Consider the following 21,024-nt stretch of genomic DNA (forward strand, 5'->3'; position numbering starts at 1 on the left):
TTTAACCTCAAACAGTTTTATTAAAAAAAGGAATACATGCATCCCTTGAAGAGATCATGTTTGCAATGTAATGAATCGGACAATGTAAAAAACGCAAAATTCTTAGTTTTTTTCAAATAGCAACCAAGACACTAAAGAAACTAAAGCATTTTTTCTTTTATATTTTGTATTATTCTTCACGTCTACCCACTAGTGATGGGAAAAATGAAGATTTCGTCGGAAACGATTCCGGCTAGCTCCGAAGTTTTCTGGAATCGATTTCGGATATTAGGTCCGGAATCAGTTTCCGGAATCGGCTCCGGAATTGGTTCGGGAATCGGCTTCGGGAATCGGCTTCGGAATTGGTTCCGCAATCGGCTTCGGAAGTGGTTTCGGAATCGGAATCGACTCTGAAATCAGATTCAGCGCCGGAGTCGGAATCGGTTCTAGAATTAAGTCCGCAGTCAAAATCGGCTCCGACATCGGAATTGACTTCGAAATCAGAATTGGCTTCGAAACGGAGTCGGTTTTGGCATCTTCATAGGAATAAGCGTTTGGGTCCAATGATGCTACGTGTTGATAGTGGCAAAGAATCAAAATGTATTTGTTAATTATCTATTCACATGGAGATTCCCGGACTTATTTCACTTCCCACACTTCATATTTCAATTCAAAAACTAATTCTCATTCCGGAGCTAACTCCATATCTGGACTCAAGCCTGGTTCCGTTACCAGAGCAAATTGCTATTCCCAGGTTGATGCCGATTCCGGAGACGATTCTGATTCCGGAGCGTCTCCGGAATCGGCTCCGGAACCAACTGTAGAATCGGCTCCGGATTCAACTCCGGAATCGGCTCCGGAACCAACTCCGGAATCGGCTCCGGAACCAACTCCGGAATAGGCTCCGGAACCAACTCCGGAATCGGCTCCGGAATTGATTTTGAACACGGAATCGGAATCGGGTAGGTCCAATTCCGAGCTCTCACCACTACTACCCACTACTCGGAATGATTCTTATTAGATTGGTTGAGCAGTTACGGAACAACATGGGCATTTTGTTGCTGTTGATAAAACTACGTTGAAGTCTGAAAAAGATATCCCAAACTAGTAGCTTAACTGTGCTCTAAAACAGAAGCTAAAACTTCGCAAATACTTTAGTTAGGGTAAATGTACCTAGAGTGGTGGTAGTACCAATAGTGGTGGTATTGCACTAAAATGCGTCTCATACGATAAATTAACAGTAGTTAAGTTATTTATGATAGTGTGAAATGTTCTTTAGCCTTTTACAAAGGGTTTAAAAGTTAAATGGGGCCATTCCGTTACTTAGTGACCGAAAAATCCATTATTTTGTGAAATGTGTCAACATTTTTCCAAAATCCTTAGGATTTCACAACGAAACTCATTTTTCTGTTAACGTTCTAAATGACCACATATCCACGCAATTACTAGTATTTCAACATAACTGTTATCAAATGATATTGTTTTATTCAAATTCATTGCCTTTTGACCATATTTATGCATTTTTAAGTGTTTTTTACCATAGTGCCATTATAGGTACACAAAACAGGCATGTTCCTATAGTGGTTATAGTTATAAAATCAATAAAAACAGGTCGTTTTAGATTTTTTCGAGGAAATTTTTGACATGTCGTACTGTTTTCGCTAAAATAAGCAACAGAAATGAGTTTTATGTAGGTAATTTACCAAAAACAAGCCAAAATTCGCTTATATAGCTGAATGAAAAATTGACTTCAAATCAAGCACACTCTTCCGGGTGTAGGTTGACGACAGGTGTGATGCAGTACTTTAGTCAATAGTTTCATTGATCAAATTTATACATTTTTTACGATCAAATTACGCAAGAATCCTGTACTATGGCAGTAAACCTTGCTGATCATACGAAAACAGCTTCGAAACTAAGTTTCATTGATATTATACACCGTTTTTGATGCATCTTTGTTTACCACCACTATAGGAACACAATACGAATGCTATAGGAACCATACCACCATTATAGGTACAACGAAGCAGTCACAAAAATATGTATTTTTTCGTAAACTTGATGTATTTTATGATAAAAATGGTTGTGATTGCGTAGATAAAACATATTCCAATTGCTATGTGTTAAAATATTCAGAAATGGTCCTTCCTGACACTTTAAATCCATTAAAACACATCGGTGTCACTACAAATTGCACCACTATTGGTACATTTACCCTATTTAGGCATTATATTTTGCTTATTATTTAGAATTAACAAAGTCCCAAATTTGAAATATCATACCAACAAGAAAAATTACATTAATATCATATTTTATTTTGGAAATTTAAACACGAGAGGACATTAAAAGACAACAAAACGGGTCATTAAATTGTCAGTTTTTGCATTATGACGTCTATATAGATGTAAAGAACAATTCGTACAATTAGCACTTCATTCATACCTTCATACTTCATATTTCATTCCCACAAAAACCCGACACAAATTGCTCCAAAACGAATGACAGAAAACCATAACATCCCCAAATCAAAGCGAAGCACGTCAGCACGACGATGACGTAACAGCTCATTAGGAGATAGTGTCTCAGGCAATGAACAGCACACACACATACATGTAGAACCAACGCGGCCTGTGGCGACGACCAAGGCCACAACCACGCCAGCCAACCAATCTGCAGTGGACGACCGGCGGTATCCTCTCGATGGTTTTCCCCCCATCGTTCCCCATGTGCTAATGAGTGCTTCAAATTAAGACAATGACAAAGTTAGCGCAAACTTTTACCTTCCAGTTACTACCACTACTACCACTATTGTCCACTGCTCGCGAACCTCAACCTGCGCCAGGACAAAGCAAATTTTGCCTTCCGATGGCAGTTTTCCGAAACGACCATTGTGTTTCATAAGCTGCCCAAGGCTAGGTGCTGCCGTAGCGAGCGCACCAAGAATGGGAAAAGTCAATGTAAGTCCTTCCCACCGGCTCTGGAAGGCAAACATCTTTCCCATCTGTTCCGGGGGCGTAGTGCTTCAGGAAACGGGTCGTTACTGGGGACAAGCAGATCCGAACGGTATGCACGTCACGTCCATTTCGTGTTCGTTTGTCGCAATTGCAGTTTTACAATTCACGAAATATGGTGCTTCCGGTGACGTTTTCGTGCTGCAAGCGGGGAGCAGCAAAGCGCCAGAACAAGATGTACGTGTACAGCCAGATTCCTTGGTTGAGACACATACAACAAAAAAAAATGGACTAAAAAGAGCACTCATTTTACTGCTCAAGAGTTACAGACCAGGTGCCCAAGAGTAAGGTACGGAGATATCTGACAGAAACGGACAAAAGGGTGGACACATGCAGTTTTGTGCACGATTTTGTCTGATGTCTACAGTTTATCGCTTGCCGAGAGAGTTTGAAAATCCGCATTTTTTATTCTCTTTTCAGCACCCATCTACAATCGTGTAGAACTGTTTCACCAAAACCCGAAGTACCAGTGAAGCACCTGTATGTTCTCTCCTGTGTGCAGCAAGGACTCGCAACCGTATAGCTATAAAAGCCTTCAAATGTCAAACGCTGTCAGCTTCAAGTGTTGGAGAGCACCCTCGTTTGCGACACTCGGGGGGTTGTTTCCCCTGTCCGGATGTGATTGTGCTGCGATCTCGCGTTTATTCTAGACCATCGGAGTTTGCACACCTGCACACCGGGAAACGACAACTACGCTCGCGGCCTGCTACCATCCCAGCGGAAAGCGCACTACTCTTCTCCCATTCTTTACCCTACGCTGATGCAAACTAAACACAACTGGCGCGGGACGGACGGAATGAATGCGAACGGACACAGAAACCGAAGAGCCAACACATCCAACTGGTTCCGTGCCGGTGCGGTGTCCCTGGGCTTCGGGAGACAGTTTTCCCCACGGTCCAATTTTCAGTCGACTGCCCGGAGACAGTCCGTGGGACCGTAAAGCACAGAAATCAATTACTTACAGCACCAACCGATGGCACGGGCAAGCAAAGTTTCGTGAGTTTGGATTTGGAGCCAGTTTCCATCGCTCCCACTGTCCGCTTGGCTGTTGCGCATCTCCGCAACCGAACACACACACACACACTTAACAAGAGAGCGGAACTTGACGGGTGTGTACCGAGATGTCGCTCGTTAAAGGGGCTAAATAAACTTGGTACAAAATCATCCATCCAACCGGAACCTGTTCTAGCAGGTGAGCAGGTGGTGCACGGTTGTTGATTCAAGGAGACTGAGAAATAATTACAAAAGGTAGTAGATTAAAATTAGTTTGAAGTCCTGCGCGCAGGATGAAGGTGAAGTGACACTGGTGTGGTGGTGGCAGTTTGTTTGGAATCGATCAAACTTAGAAATAGTTATTAAAAAGTTACGCCAACAATAGCTTGCCGGAACTTAATCCTGCTGCTTGCGTAACTCACCGAAACCGAACGAGCACAGTTGCTGGAAAACAATCGTAAAGAGTGAAAAGTTTGCAGAAGTTCTTCATTTTCACAATGTCCCCGGCGTTGAACGGCATCAATAAATTTTGTGTCAACAAGAGCGCGATGTTCTACAATACACTTTAATGAGCTTCAATTACTTCACAACGGGCACCCCTCGTTACAGCTTTACTCAGCCAGCGAGGGCGGGGTTACGTTCCTTGCATTGTTTAAATCGCGGCCCGCAATACAATGTCCAATTACACTAATATTGATGGAGGCGCATTCAGGAGGCTGCAGCATTATGTATCCCTTGGGTGCACCTAATCATCATCGTTCTGGGTATGGGGGGGGGGATCAATCACCCAAGCAAGCAGAAAGGCGGCTGGCACCTATTGGGTGATGAACTATTCATTAGGGACAGAATGGAATGTATTCATTATTTCGCATGTTTGTCGATCAATTACATCAGCAAATCCTTTCGGTAACAAACTATTTCATACTCGCGGTGTGGTGCAAATTTCTACTCTTGAACAGAGGATGCATTTGATCTGGTTGCTAATTGTTTGCAGAATTAATATTGACAACATCAATGGCCCACCCTGTTGTACCTTTACGGATGAAAAACTAAACATTAGCATGTCCATGTCATCATAAGCTTCAAATTTCTGAAAAGAGTTCTTCTGGCGACATGTCAGTATGCTCGAAAGCTCGTACATACAAAGCACGAGAAGTACACGCAAAACTGTCTTCGCTTGCAAACAAACGAACAAACCAACCAGCCAACCAACCAGCTATCAAGCATGTAGTGATAATAGTTTTACTCCCAGTCACTTGCATTTGATCAGTGTACACCAGATTCTAGCTTCCACTTTTGAAACCATCCTCTAGTAATGATAGCATCAATGCCCTAAAGGGCAACAGGAGGTTAGATGGAAAGTAAATTACGTTTGGCAGTTTCAACTTTTCGCCCGGTACATCCGTACTTCACAGATTGCAGCAGCTGGTGCGCGCGGCCTGATATCCCTGGGCCGGATATTTTCGACACGACATGAGAAACAAACGAGCACCAGTCAATAAATTGTGCCCGGTTCGCTACAGACAGGGTTCGCATGCATCTCCTACTGCTGTGCTGCTCGAGTCGTTCGGTGCTACATTAAGCATTATCTGCTACTGCTACCTCGATCCGACGGCAGCGCAATGTGTCTATTACTCGCGAATTAAGCCCCCCCACATACACTGGGATGCACTGGGATAAATGGGAGCACATGGCAAACGAACCGGAACACGGTTCTGAGCATCTCCCAGGCGAAGCAAAACAACGAAGCAATATGCTCTCGGAAGCTCCTGTTCCGCCGTTCCGCAGCCATGCATCGAATAAGCCAAGCGTGATGAAAGCGAGCTTCTTGCAGGAGAGGAGCTGGTGCCACGAGAATACAGCACACACCCGAGTTGGTCGGAAGGGACTATGTGTTCGGTGCCCGCCCCACTACTCGGAAGTAAATGTGCTTATCTATTTAGGCGACGTCAACAAATCGCCTCCCCCCAACCCGAGGACGGCGCATCTTATTAAGTAAGCGCAGCATATTTCCGTACAGCCAATACCGTACAATATTGTTGCCGGATAGAGTAAGGTTTGTTGTTGGCGTGTGCACTTGTAGCATTGAGAAGAAAAAAAATGCTTAAACAATACGGAATTACTACAGCGCAGGCGACAATCATGCGATGACTGTTGAGAACAAGAACATGGAGCTTTCAGTACCTTGAGAGTATTCTGGATGGCACAACAAAATACGGCTTTTCAATGTACTTTATGAGTAACTGAACGCAATTTGTATTTCTTTAAGTTTAAGCGAATCTCGGCACAATTATCGCTGAACTGCCATTTGAATTGGTTTTAAAGTCTTTTAGTGATGAACTTGTAGATTTCACTGACATAGAACAGTAAGTTCCTGTTCACCGATAACTGATGTGATTCGAAAGGAAATTTTAGGGATTTGTTTTGTGAAAAGGATGCAGTTTCCATTACAACTAGGACTAATTTTCAACTTCAAGTTGTATGTACATTTATTTTTGACTTAAGAACATTTAAGAACTTAAGTTGCTGTCTAACTGCACGCGTCGAGGTGCAGTCTAATTGAATCTAAAACAAGCAAAACACCATGGAATATGTCACCCAATTGCAGTTCCGCACGCTCAGTGAAGCACCATCATTGATCGCTCCCTTACTGATTTATATTACATCTTTTAATCTCGCATCTCGCCTACTGTTATCGAATCAAGTGGCGCACAAATGAAATGTAATTGATCCATCGCCAGTTGATTAGATTTCAGCGAATAGGCGTTAAAACTGGCGGGGCTAGGTGCGTCACAAAACTACGCGAGCAACTCGAACCGGTCACTAGCCCCACTCGACCAATTGCTGCTACTGCTGCTACCACTTTGATGTAAAAGTGATCTAACAAACGACAGCACTACAGGGCCGGGGATGTTTACAAACGCGTCGCAGGGTGCGCACAAAAAGGTGTTGTCGGGTGTACGCTGAAAAAAGGGTTATTTCACACAGGTTACCCACCATTTTCGTGTCCCGTGGCAGTTGTCATTCGGTTTTATCATGTTGTAGACACCTTCTTGTGTGGTACATTTGTTCCATCTCTCACTATCGCTCTCCCGTTCGCCCGTTCTGCGACCGACAACTCATGAAACTGTCCGTTACTATTGCTTTTCGCTAGTTTCATTGTTCACAATGAAACGCACTGGCCGCCTAGGGAGTAGACAGGCTGCTGTACCGAGGGCGCGCGCCCGCGCGGAAGTACAATTTAATTTACGTACCTTTACGATGCCTTGTTCAGAGTTTTCGCAAACAGTGGTTACAATTTCATTGTACAGCAGTGTAGCACTTGCAAACACACGATTAATGACTTGGCGGCATTTTGGACGGGAGAGAAGGGCACGGACGCACTACACTGTAATAGTTTGGTCGATGTAGCTCGCTTCAATGACCCTACGGTACGGCAGAGCGTGTGGATGCGGATGGATGTGTTACCGATGGTGGTATAATATCTGCACGAAAATTCCAATTGCATGCACTTGAAACACATCGGGATTTTGGAACGGTGTTTTTATTAACACCGTGTGTATGTTTTTTGCACACATTACCTCAACCGCTTCCCTTCGTGAAATCCAACACTTGCGCTCAATTTCACTGCTGCACAACACCGCAACATTGCACCATGTTTAGGATGTTGAGTGGATGGTGGAGGTCTCCGGCTTGGATATTTACCACGGTACGGGAACAAAACATGAGCTTGACGGAATTAATCGACCGGTTTGTGTGAGGGCATTCGTGGCTCGGGTAGTGGTATAGTGTAGTACATCGAAATTCGATTATTTTCAATCAACAAATGAATGCATTTGCAGCGAAAAGCAATTTTAATTTCGTGATAGTTCAATGCAATGCAAACTGAACATGTTTTGCGGAAAGAGCTACTATCGAATACAAGCTTACGATTTTATGAAACAAAGCTTGTTTTTTTATCGCTCATCATTCACAAAGCTTCATGAAATGGAGTGTTAAAGGTATGCTTTGTCTGGCTTCTCAGTAAAAAAAATACCAATAGGATTCCCTTTACAAATAACTACAAACATTCGATGTTGGAAAAATTCCGATTGTGTTATTTTTTGTCGGTCAACCTACTAATACGATTACATGCTTTGTTTATGTTGCTTAAGCAGATTCAGATGGACTTTAAGCTCTTCGCAATGATTACTCACCTCTGAACCTATTGCACGAGGATGAAAATCTCAATTAAAAGTTGAATAAAAATCTGAAAAAAAACGAAACAGCTCTGTTAATTTCGAAATGCTTTATGAAAGGATCTACAAAGTAAAAAAAAAAATCTCGGCTTTAGGTGTTAATATTTTTTGCCAATACAGCATAAAACGGCGATGAGATAGCGATAGAAATTTTACGAAATACATAAATTTATTCGATTGCATACATTCAGGCGTTTTTTTCGGGGGATACGTTTTTGAGAAGAGAAAAATAACATACCAGCAGGCTAAAATTTACATAAAGCGTTATGTTTTGAAACAGTAAAACAATTCTATACAAACGAGTTGCTTTCAAGCTTGAGCGTAACAAACGTGCGAAATACCGTGGAATATTTCACACGGGAAAGCAACAAAGCAAGAGAAAAATTGTTGCACGTCAAATGAAAAATACAACCACCGTAAAAGTCCTGCCGAAACATTAATAACATGTACGGGCGGCAGGAGAAACATACTAACACGACAACCGGGTACAGGCTCACAGTGCCAGAGCATGGTACAAATTGCAAGGACACGATGAAGAATCTACCAGTAGGAACTATCCGTAGCCCACTAACCCCCCTCCGAACAGGGGTCGAAGGACGCTGGTTCGACACACGGTGGGGCCCCAAATGTGTTTGCGAGTTAATTTATTATTCCACAACCAATATGCGATCGAAACATAAATCATCGTAAGTTCATTTGAAACTCAGCACGCACCGATAGCTGGAGCATGGTTGACAGAATGTGATTATAGGCACCGCGGGGCAAGCAGAAGCACAATGCACAGTGAGGCTGGAGAACTGTGTGGCGATGTCCTGTGTTTGGCCCTTTTTCCATACGCCTTTCACCACTCCACAAACGCTTTGCAGGACAAAACGCACATGAAACAATGGCCCGCAAACAATTTAGCTTCACGGCGGCACGAAAAGGTGATGAACCGGCACGGTGTTATTATAGGCGCGGCTCAGTCCTAGGCTCCCGCCAGTTGGGGAACTGTACTTTTCCCGCTCCCTTTACACCATGCGGGAAAGCAACGAGATAATATCGGTGAGGATTTTCTGCGTGTCATATTGGTGTACATACACACATCCGCTATTAGTAAACAATGGATAGTTTATGGAGTTTCCGCGACACTTTTCCACCGTGCAGGACGGACCACCGGCCCCGGGAGGACTGTCTATGGTAAATAAAATAACAACCACAAAGCCGCAGCAGCAGTGGAGTGGGGGGAGAGGGTCGGTTCCGTTGGTTAATACGTAACATTTCCATTCCAATAAGGGATAAAGTATAGCTGGTTGGCTTTGGGGGAAGTGATTGTGTAGCAATTTGTGGATTGAATTATTGCCGATAGCATCCCCCCGCTGGGGACAGGGACGCTGCTGGGAAGCTGGTTAATGTGCAATCGTAAACCGTGTTGGGAACGTTTTTTTAGTTGCTTGACTGGGCTAATCGCTCGGGTGTTTATCGTAACACCTGTCGGGTTAGATTGGTTTCGACGGCGATCAGGGCCGACAATTTAATCGATACCATGCTGGTTTTTCTCTATTGTAATTTTAAACAAAGTTCAAATTGGATTTCTCTTTTATGCAACGAATGATCGGTATAATTAAGTGATATAAAGCACAGTATTATTGGCGTAATTGGTTCAATCAATCGAGTTTTAACGTGTAAGCAGTGAATGGTGATAATTTATTAGTAGAATTAAAAACGACTAACTTTGATGAACTAAGATGAAAAACAGCGAATAACCTCATATTTTGGGATTTTATAAAGCTTTTTTCGGTCATTGTCAATGTCAATTTCAAAAGCCTAAATAAAGCCATAAGTAAGTTAATTTAAACATTATAATACACAGTAAAGATACAGTAAAAGACATAGAACATTCTCAAAAACCTATTTTTCAAACCAAACGCGCAATTTTTAATTGAACTGTCAGCCAAGCATCAAACGTCTGATCAGACATGTCAGCATGTCAACCAGAAGCCGTCCAATTCCTTCTATAAAATGACCTTCCAATTGAGTGATGTGATAATGCATTTAAAGTGTAAGATTAAACTGGAGCTAACATAATCTCATTACGTGCCAATAATCCCTCAATGCTTATGCACTGGCCAACTAATCCTTCTCTTGTAGTGTTCTTCTACTGCACCGTGAAGCAAATCATTCCCACACATTTGTAAAACAAACGAAAAAAAAAAAATACTGCCCCCCAGACACACACGCGCACATGAAACTAATATCCTGTAACTGGTACCCGTTTTCCAGTTGGTGAGGATTTTCCAGCACTTTCTCCCACACACACACATATGACAAGCATCACAACGGAGCGGCACAACGCACACTGAATTCATTACCGGTTCGCGGCTTCGGATCCGATTACAGCACATTTAATTTGCTTAATGCCACATCGGCGGCCGGCGGAAAATCAACACCCACCCCGGGACGGACGGTAATAAGGAAAAGCTCAACGTGACCTTCGGATTACCAATTACCGATTGATTTTTCCCCATGCCCGCAGCGGGAGCTCGTATCCGCCCCGAGGCGGAGTGCGCCCGTGCAGAAAGGTTGCTCTGGTGGATAATTGGTGAACGCATGTTTCCACTGATTGTGGCATGCGCACTGTTGTGTGTCACAACGGTGAAACAAATTGGCATTAATTCGGCCAAACATCGATCGATCGGAGGGATTAAGGTTGAGGGTGCATACAAATAAATAAATTGCCAGTGTCACGGTGCGATCACTTGCTGGGGTGTGCGGCGAATGAGATGCAAAACCACAAATTTCACAATTCGCACCGTTTGTGGTGAGGATGTATTCTACGAAGAGATGCAAAACGATCTTTTGTTCGCAAATAATTGTTTAATTTCATTTGAATTCACTGTAATCCAGCATTGATTTTGTCTCAATGAGTGCTCATTTTGACTGAGAAAAAATGGTATTAATGTTTTGTTTATGTTTGTTTTTTAAGAAAAAATAAAAGAAGGTCAATCAGCATTACACGGAGCCGTCCGGAGTCATCCTAAGTCGGGGTCATCCGGAGTCGTCCGAAGTCGAAATCATCCGAAATCGGAGTCATCCGAAGTTGGACTTTTCTCGAGTCGAAGTCATCCGGAGTCGAAATCATTAGAAGTCGAAGTCACCCAAAACCGGAGCCGTCCGGAGTTGGAGTCATCCGGTGTCAGAGTCATCCGAGGTCGGAGTCTTCCGGAGTCGGATGCATCTGTAGTTGAAGTCATCCAATGTCGGAGTCATCCGAAGTCGGCGTCTTCCGGAGTCGGATTAATTCAAAGTTAAAGTCATCCAATGTCGGAGTCATGCCAAGTCGGAGTCGGAGTCATCCGAGGTCGGAGTCTTCCGAAGTCGAAGTCTTCCCATGTCAGAATCTTCCGAAGTCGGAGTCATCCCAAGTCGGAGTCGGAGTCATCCGGAGTCGGAGTCTTCCGAAGTCGAAGTCTTCCCATGTCAGAATCTTCCGAAGTCGGAGTCATCCCAAGTCGGAGTCGGAGTCATCCGGAGTCGGAGTCGTTCGGAGTCGGAATCGGGTTCGGAGTTGTCCGGAGCTATCCAAAGTCGGAGTTGTCCGGTGTCTGTGAGTCGGAGGGCGACTTCGAGCGACGCCGATTCCAGTTTGATTTTGATTCCGGTTGACATCGGTCGAGTTCGACTAAGGGTGGAACTAGCGATTCCGGATTTGCTGGAATTTGAATCGGACTAACAATAACCGGAGTCACATCAAAGTTGTGGGTGCGTTCCTGATCACTATTACAATGATGCATTAAAATGTTCAAACACTGAAAGAAATTAAAATGACATGAGCAGCTTTACACTGTGCAAAAAGGTATCACGTGCTAGATTAAGTACCTCCCATTACGCTCTCTTCCTACTCGGTGACACATATTAGAACCATTTTTTTAAAGGTTAACACATGACACACCATCATAAGTAATTGCTTGCACGACATCAATTGTACTGCTAGACTGCCGTCGCCCCCTTTCTTAACAGCAGCACATCCGTGTGAGCGGCTTTGAACTATATACACCCACCAACGCTTGCTGTTGGCGAAAATGTGTACACACCCGCGCACTCACATTCATCATCACCACACCACACTGCAGCATCGCCGTCATCTTTATCACCATCATCACGGACGACGGGCCCGAACAAGTGACAGGAGAGTGAAGAACTCGGCAATATGAAGATGAATCGCAGCGAAGGGGGCACACGCGCGCGCGCCAGAGTACGCGCATGGAGGCTGCAAACGCGCAGAAGCGCCTCGTGATATCTACCGGGCACCGCGGCAGTAGACAAATGTCGCTTTCAGACGAAGTTTTATCTCTTCCGGTGCCGGATTCCGGCGGCCGGCCATAAATCAATCAGAAAATGTGCGTGCACGCCACTGTGTGGCTTTTCGCGAGCAAACATACACGCGAACATGTGTTTGTTGCTGCTGCTGGTGCTGGTGGCGTTAGAACGGAACGAGTATGTGAAAGAAAGAAAACAAAATGGTTTGGAGAAAAGAGGAAAAAACCCAAAGGGAAATGCTATTCATTCTGTTCCTGTGCCGCGGTTCGTGCGGCTCTAGCGAGTGGCGGGACCAACGATTTATGATGACGCTCGAAGGCAAAAGAGAGACTATGAGAGTATATCCACAGAAACTCTTAAAAAGAGCGAGAGAAAGAGAGAAAGAGAGATAGAGAGATAGAGAGAGAGAGAGAGAGAGAGAGAAAGAGAGAGAGAGACCATCTAAAACACCACACAAAGAATTGGTGCGGTGTCGGCTTCGCATTGTGTCAATAGATAAACGAGTGAAGATAATGAACTTTGGGGGTGGAAATTTGGAGCTTTCCATCACAATCGACGCACAGCCGAAACCGGTGAAGTAAGGACAAAGGATTTCCCTAACTCTCGCCTTCGGCAGCCGCCGCCAGCGATCCCCAAAGCTGTGTGCGGTGGGAATCGATAGGATTTGAATTTGTCTGCTTCTCGTCCGACGGTTCATCCTCGAGGTATGATTGATCGGCAAAGTAAAGCGAGAGCAGAAGCGCATTGATCATGTTGGGAAGTGTGATGTACATCAAACATTGGATTTCGTGATGTTTGATGAGTGCTTATGGGAAATGGGAAATGATTTATTAAATTGTTGCTTGCTTTATTGGGCGGATTTGCGATAGGAGGCTAGTAAATCTGAAGCCCTATAAATAACATGACTATGACTACATATACACTATATGCCACGAATCGTTATAGGCACTGAAGTCGCATAATAATCAAGAAAGAAAGACGAAAAAGGCAACAAAACACACACTTCAACGTTGTAAAACAGTCAACGGAAGCAACGGGCAGTTAATAAACTTTGACAAAAATCCCATTACATCTCGTCTAGCGAAGACCTTTCACCGTCATACGGAGGAAAGGCCTGCCATCTACTGTCCAGGGTTTTTTGCTTTTTTCGAACCTTCCAAAATGAGGCACTTCTTTTCAGTCTGCCACGCACACAGACGCACAAACACCTGGCATCTTAGACAGGATAAGATAAATCTGCCAAAAGCACTTCACCCGACCGGGGTCACATTGTTTGACAGGAATGGGCCAAAAGCGTATCCGTTTGATTCGTGCTGTTAACGATTATCGTTCAACACCGCGTATCGTATCCGTGTGGGCGATAAAAGCGGAAAGCCCCCCAGAAGGATCACATGAAAAGCTAATGTTTTTTGGCGTGCCAGATATACTGCTATGGGAAGTGGAAAATGGTTCGATTTTCTATTGAATGTTCAACGAAATGGGTTCCGTCAGATAAGGAGCCACGAAAAGGTTAAACATAAAGATAAACAGTGACTTCTTTTAGTCTCTGTCCGACGCTGAACGGTCGTTATCTTTGTTGTTGTGTACGGTATAGAAGATGCTTTGGTTTCCTGGAGGTAGTTTTTAAACTAGATTGTGAAAATTAAAATAATTTAAAAAACTCTGCCTCAGGTTTCGGACACTCCTGAGGCAGGCCAAGACCGCAAAGCGGTTGTAGCGCCGGATAAGTAAGTAAGTAAGTAAAAAAACTATATTTTTATATTTAACTATATTTTTCACAATAATCAAACCAATATTACACAAATCATTATTATCATTTTTTTTCCACTGGATGCACTGAGTTTGCTGTGTGTATAAGTTCATGTTCTCTGCTGCACAGCAAGCTACTTACCGTCTCAAGCAGTATTAATATATTTAATGTGCCATACTAAGGACGAACAGCGCTACACATGTTGAATAACAGCAGGGAACAGAACATACAAAAAAGTTAATTATTTTTCCGTCGAGAACTGTCCCGTCCATTCGACCAACTTTTCTCGGCCATTCATTATTTCAACGAGTGATATGAAAGTGCATTTTCAAATACATTTCCGTATATCCGTGGAGAAAAAGTTCAAGAGCGTCGTTGCGATCATATCGCCACGGTGGGAGTGTAGCACCACTACACCCACTTACCATCGGATTCAGTTGACAATAACACACACACAAAAAGAAGCGAATCCCACCTCATACCTTTTCGGTCCGGTCGGCAAGGCTTCCAAAGGAATTTATTCAATTTGCATAAAAAATTCATTACTTTAAGTGAGCGTACTGCTGCCCCCCAACTACTGAAGCCACTTGAAGCAAAACTGTACTGACAGTGCACTGAGTGGCACTCACCAAGAAAAAAAAAAGGTGTACCTAAAGCCAACGGCCATGCCAGAGGTGGTTTGAAAATGGTGGCCCGTTGAGTATCGGGGTGGAGATTGAACGACATAATACAAAAAAGCAGGCAGAAAAAGGCGGGCAAAGAGTAGCGAGGGGGGGGGGGGGGGAGAAGAGGGCGGGATGCTATAAATTGTGCATCTTTTCATGCATTCGCAAAAATGTCCTTATCGTCCTATCGTCGTCCTGCTATCATTCCATTGCTGCTAGGATTTCGAGCTGCGAACAGCTACTGCTTATCCGCTTAGCGCACCGGCCGGCCCTCGCCTGATATAATCCCCCCCCCCCCCCCCTGAACCGTTACTTTCGAAGCTTGTGCTGAAATGGAACTAATTTTCGTTTCAACAAGCTGAAGAGCTGCCCGGCTGAAGATGCTGCATAGTGAGATGAATTGCCGGCAGCATCGGAGCACTGAAACCTCACACTGTAAGATTGCATCGAACGCGCGCCGCTGCCGTTGCTGCTGCCACCAGCAAAAGTCTCTGGCGACCGGGAAACCCGAACCAGCGGCGAGTTTCGCGAGCAAAGTGTCACTTCGACGTATATTTTATCCGCAGGATATTTCGCTACCCGCCTGGTACGATACATTCCCACTCCCGAACTGCGCTGGTGGAGCTTGAAGGAGGCAAGCACGGCAGCAATAAGTATCGCGCCACCGGTATGCGAAGCGATGAAGCAAGTGGCTTTTTGCACTCTTGGGCTCGATACACAGTGGCTGTGTCGGTAAGAATGGAGAAAATTTCATAAATTTGTCACTAGTGCAAGTGTTTTCTGGGTTGGCTAGAATGTGAAAACTCGGCAACTTGCCTACACAGTTGATAACGTAAGCGAACCCGTGCGGCATTTTGGAGATGAAGTGAATGCATATGACGGCTGACAGAGGTTGTGTCCAAGGTCCGAGCCTGTCTCAGTTGTGGTAATAGAGAGTTTCTGAATAGGGATTACGTTTGATGGAGCAGTGTGGTAGGAAATGGAATTTGTGTCCATTTTAAAATACCGAGCATAGTGAGCAATTAAATATTAAAATCTCCAGTCGTTTGAAAACGTTGATAGAGTTGATTATCTTAATGAGCTTTTTCATCATCCATAACAAGAAAAGAACGTTAATCCTACGTTTGTATACTAGAGTTTGCTGTTCGTAATAAATTCATTACAATCATTATTTTATAATTTGTTAGGGCATTATGTACTCATGCTTCGACAGACATTGGACAGAAACGTATGCTCTATTAACAAAGAAAATGATCAAAGCACCGGAAAGAAATTGAAAAAAGACACATTATGAGGTCCTTTTACGACACAGACACTTTTTTGTCCAAAATGTAATAGTTTTTCAAAGCATTGTGGCATTTTTTTTTTTTGCAAAATGTCTGCAATACGAAAACGGTGAGTGCTGTGCTTACCTGCTCTGTTGATAGTTAAACATTAAACGTGTTAATTGATGCATCAAAATCGATAATTGACGATAGACGGATTAAATCAGTGCTAAGCTCATTTCACACTGAGGAGAAGATAACCCATTCAAAACAACCAAAATCTAAAACTGTACTGCTTAAGCACACACAAAAATCCATTGAAATTGATTGCAATAAAACAAAGCACGTACAAAGAAAATTCAATTCCCAACAGAATAATAGTGGTAAAATACTGAAAAAAGAAGGAGCGTGCGTGGGACTATGGGAAGGAGAGAAAAATTACACCAACACCTTCCAACGTTTCAGCATTAGCACCAGCATGATCGTATCGCGTGATGCATACGTGGGGATATCCCTTTTTCTATACACCGGCCACTGACAGTTTGGCGATAGATGGGCAAAAGATACTGAAGCATACGTATGTTGCGCCATTTTTTTGGTTTCCCTATTTTTGCTCCCGCTTTTTATTATCACATAAACCGTTCACGAACCACGCAGAACCTAGTACGGCACAGCGCAACACAGCAGTGAATATATGTATCCTTTTTTTTAGAACCCCCGCCGCCACGGCTGATGTTCAATGCACTTGACGTGCAAGAAATGTGGACTGCGCCCTACTGGGGAGGAAGGAGAGATTGCAGATTGGATAAAAAATATATTGGCCAAAATTGAATTGATCTAACCATGGGCCGGCGTGGCGTATCGATGTGTGTGTGTGTGTGTCTGTGCTTGCTTGCTGGCCTAGAAACGGGATCGTCCTCGTACGTACGGGCGCTGCGAAACCCGCTCTACTGACCGGTAGTTTCCGGTGCTGTAACAGATTGCTTTTGACCGCCAGCACACACCCAACCCAATCGCCTTCATGCTTCCAGCACGTATACTAGATGTCGGTTAGTAGTTTGGTTGTTTTGGTTCCGTGGCTTCGTGCTCTCCCCGCCAGCGGACTGCCTGTGCAAGTCGTTGGCGTATCCGCTCCACTTTTTGCAAAAGCCGGCTATACACTGGCATTGTCACGATTTTAATTGAAAGACTTATTGGATGCACGCCATGCAACGGTAGTGGTGGATGGGTGGGTGGTGTGTGTCTCGTGCAGTCCCCCGGGTGAGCAAATCGCGTGGTCACCACCAGCGTAAAACGTATTTACAGCAGCCCAGCCCTGGGGCACTTTTATAGCGTGATCGGGTGAGACAGATGCGAGATGCAAGGATAAACGGGTGTTGCTTGCAATCACACTTCGTTAGTGTAGCAGGCGAGGGCAGCATATAACCACACTCACACACATCAGCGTCATTATTTACAGGTGACACGGTCAAGTTATTTTCAGTATGCGCGCACGTTTTGTGATAAAATTATGTGCACTTTTCCCGTTAAAACGATGCATTGATACCGTTTTGTGATTGACATTTAACGAATTTCTGTTGTTTTCTTGGAATCATGATTACTCCAATGCCAATAAGATTTAAAAAAAAAACACACACACACAAAATCCAACTGTGTTTTCCGTTTGTATGAAATTCTCATATTTAAAACAAACTGAAACAATCGCGGTTGCCAATTGAAGCGCAACAATATTTTTCGTGTGAAAAATCATAAAAAAAGAACATTCTATATTCCGTGCAGCATCAGATTATGCAGACACGCTCGCGCCCGAACGGAGTTATGCCAATTTATGAATATTTCCTATTGAACCGCAATGCAATATAACCGGATGCTTTCCAGAGCAGCCGTTACCAGCGCAACAACAAAAAAGATGTCCCATCATTGCCGCAAAATATGCGCAAATTGCTTTTCATTCGCTAACCTGTTGCTAAGTGAACAGTGCTAAAAACGTTGTGTTCTTGCCTTGGTCCCACACACACACAAGCACTCCCGAGCACACCCACTTTGCATGAAAATAATACCCACCCCGCCGAAATGTTCGTGTTCTCTCGTTTTTATTAACAATTTTCTTCACTCCTTTCTGCCCAAAATGGCCAAATTTGTGGCAAATGATTCAGTTTTGTTCGGCACACAGCTTCGTTCAAGTAACGAGCAGAACGTGAGGGATGTTGTGCACGATACACCACTTAACGCCGAAAACAAGGTTATTCAATTGGAAAAAAATAGCAACATAAAATTTAAGGTACATTAAAAGCATAACTTTCATCTTACTGCCTCCTCTCCTTCTCTCGCTCCGACCGCAGTTTGTTATTGCCGGCTCGTCACCAAAAGTACTGTTTTCCCCCGTTGCGTTCCCGATTGGAAAGCGATCGTTGAGTACACACACTCTTTTTTATTTTATCGTTCGGCCAGGCTTAAACCGAATGTTTCACACGAACGCAATTGAACCGAATTGTTAATAGCGGGGCCAGGAATGGTTCTGCAAAAAAAAAAAAAAATGGAGGCAACATACCCCCAATAAAAACAGTGGAACTTCATCGTACTGCAAAAACCGAAGCACACCTTTTTTGTCGTTACGTTGAGGTTCCCATTTCATTTTATACCCGTGTGGTACCAACACCCAAAAAAAAAGATATCACCTCTCGCGACCTAACACATCACACTTAACGTTCCCACCTGGTTTGCTTTCGTTCTTCTTCTTCCAGTTTCAGTACCGGCGAAGAAGGGTGGGAAAAAAACGAGAGCTGCACTTATTTCGGCTAGCCGCGTTTATTTATTCATTATAGAGAGCTTATTTTCATTTTTATTGGAAATTCATTTTTATTACCCACGGGGTACACCCTTCGGTTGCCCCGCGGGCAGGTTGGTCTACAAGTGCGCGGGGGCAACGCGTATGTATCGGATTTGCACCTCCGCTTTTTTGCCGCGGAAAGCAACGAATAAATGCATGGCCAACATACAAAAAAGGTTCAATGGTGTGCGCGGAGCGTTGCAGTTTGCACCCGTGTTTGCAAATGGCTCTTTTACATTTCTTCTTCGATTCGCAGCTGCTGTTAATCTGCGATCGGTTATGCAGGTGGTGCTTGGGCAGATTTGGTTTTGCTAATGGTACCGGCTCTATTGTGCGCTGTGGTTTTTTCCGTTCGCAACCAACCGATTGCACTGGTCTTGCACTTGAGATGCACTCAAGAACGGTTTTTTTTTTCTCCTACTTTAAAATATTCTGTTTTACTATATCCCCCATTTACGTATCAAACAGCCTATTTCGAAAAACGAAATTTAGCGCTTGCAATTTGCCTAAACCCAATCGGTATTGTTTGCATTCGACAAATATTTACTTTCGTAAGTGTACTCGAACGCACGATTGAATGAGCCAGAATGAAATATTCGATGAGATTGTTCTCTGCAAACAGTAAAATGTTGATAGAGAAGCTTTTAAACTTTTTGATAGCTTTTTTGCAACATTTCAATATTCGAAACATTCAGTCTTACCTAAAGAATGTTTACATTGAGAAGTTGTAAAACTTTATTTATGTATTATGTTTCATTTGTTTAGAGAAATTGACAATAAAATCCAAATGATTGTTGTGTTATCGTTTTTTTTTATCAGACGTACTATATAACCCTATCCATTAACCGAAAAGTAATATGTAATCAGAACAGGACTAGAAAACGTACAAATGATTAATGGAAAAGAGCTCAGCGACATCTACATAATCTAAAAACATGCTCAAATCAAAATCATTCAAAATCAGGAGCTTAAACTAATGCTTTTGACCTACAGGTCAATATAATTTGAACTTCATGAATGATTCATCAATAATATTACATTGCCGTGTTGCGCGATTTATAGGTCTTATGTTGATTTCCAGGGTTTTCCAGGGATTCTCATAGTTGTGGGACACTTCCTTGACTCTTTCCTCTAGGAAGTGAAGTTCATATGATGGAAATTTGACTCAATGGCACCCTTTTTGGATAGGTTCCTTGGAAGATCCGATTGAATTTGTCCAGCAAGGGTGCTATAGTGTCCAATTCCCATTACATTAAGTTCATTTCACGTAGCAAACAGTGAATAGAGTGTCCCAAAGCTATGAGGACTCCTGTAAATGATTCGTAAATGGAAAACCCTGTAAATGATCCTTTTTATGCACCCTCTATTAGATAACTTATTTATAAAATGTGTAAAATAAAGCCCATCCTACAACATAATCAAATTTATCGGGATAGAATGATAGTTCTACATCAACGATAAAGCAAATTACGCTTGAAAAAACTTTACGAGATTCTAATCGCACGGAAAAGTTGTTCATTTGATGAACACGCCTCGCACACACGGCCCTGTACACTACACCAGAGAACCGCCGCCTGCACTACCGGCAACAAGGCTTGCAATAAATTTATCACGGCCTGCAATCAGCCGTCCCACCGCGTGGACCACCGTGGAAAAGGAATATATCCTCTGCATCCTCAAAGACAACAAACCATCACCCGGTGGTACGCCCTTCCCCCGCGGGCAGGAACACAACGCGGAACACATCAAAACCAGCGTGTGCAGCGTCGTTTCCGTGTGATCTAAAATTCATCAGTCGCCTGTACACGCCTGTCTGCGTACAAACGCCAATTACTGCTCGGCGAGCGGAAGGGCCTTTCCTGGTCCTGGTGGCCGGATCTGGCGCCGGCTATGCTAAACGGTTGGATGCGTGCGTGTGATGTCAAATATTTACTTTTCCAAAGCAAACCCGCTGTTGCGCCTGTGCCCGGCTGGGCTCCACCAACAACCGGGGT

General features: G+C 43.6%; 1 protein-coding gene across 3 annotated transcripts in view; it reads right to left on the minus strand.

Moving 5' to 3' along the window:
• The window catches only part of LOC120898463 (bifunctional heparan sulfate N-deacetylase/N-sulfotransferase), a 181,687-nt gene that overhangs the window by 58,844 nt on the left and 101,819 nt on the right, over positions 1 to 21,024 (minus strand). For 2 of the 3 annotated variants that reach the window (XM_040304364.1, XM_040304373.1), the window contains one exon: positions 8,180 to 8,232. The exons of the other annotated variant lie outside the window; for it this stretch is intronic. The gene's annotated coding sequence lies outside the window, so the exon portion shown is untranslated. The remainder of the gene's footprint in view (positions 1 to 8,179; positions 8,233 to 21,024) is intronic. 3 annotated transcript variants of the gene reach the window in all.

This window comes from Anopheles arabiensis, chromosome 2 (assembly GCF_016920715.1).
Source record: "Anopheles arabiensis isolate DONGOLA chromosome 2, AaraD3, whole genome shotgun sequence".
NCBI lineage: Eukaryota > Metazoa > Arthropoda > Insecta > Diptera > Culicidae > Anopheles > Anopheles arabiensis.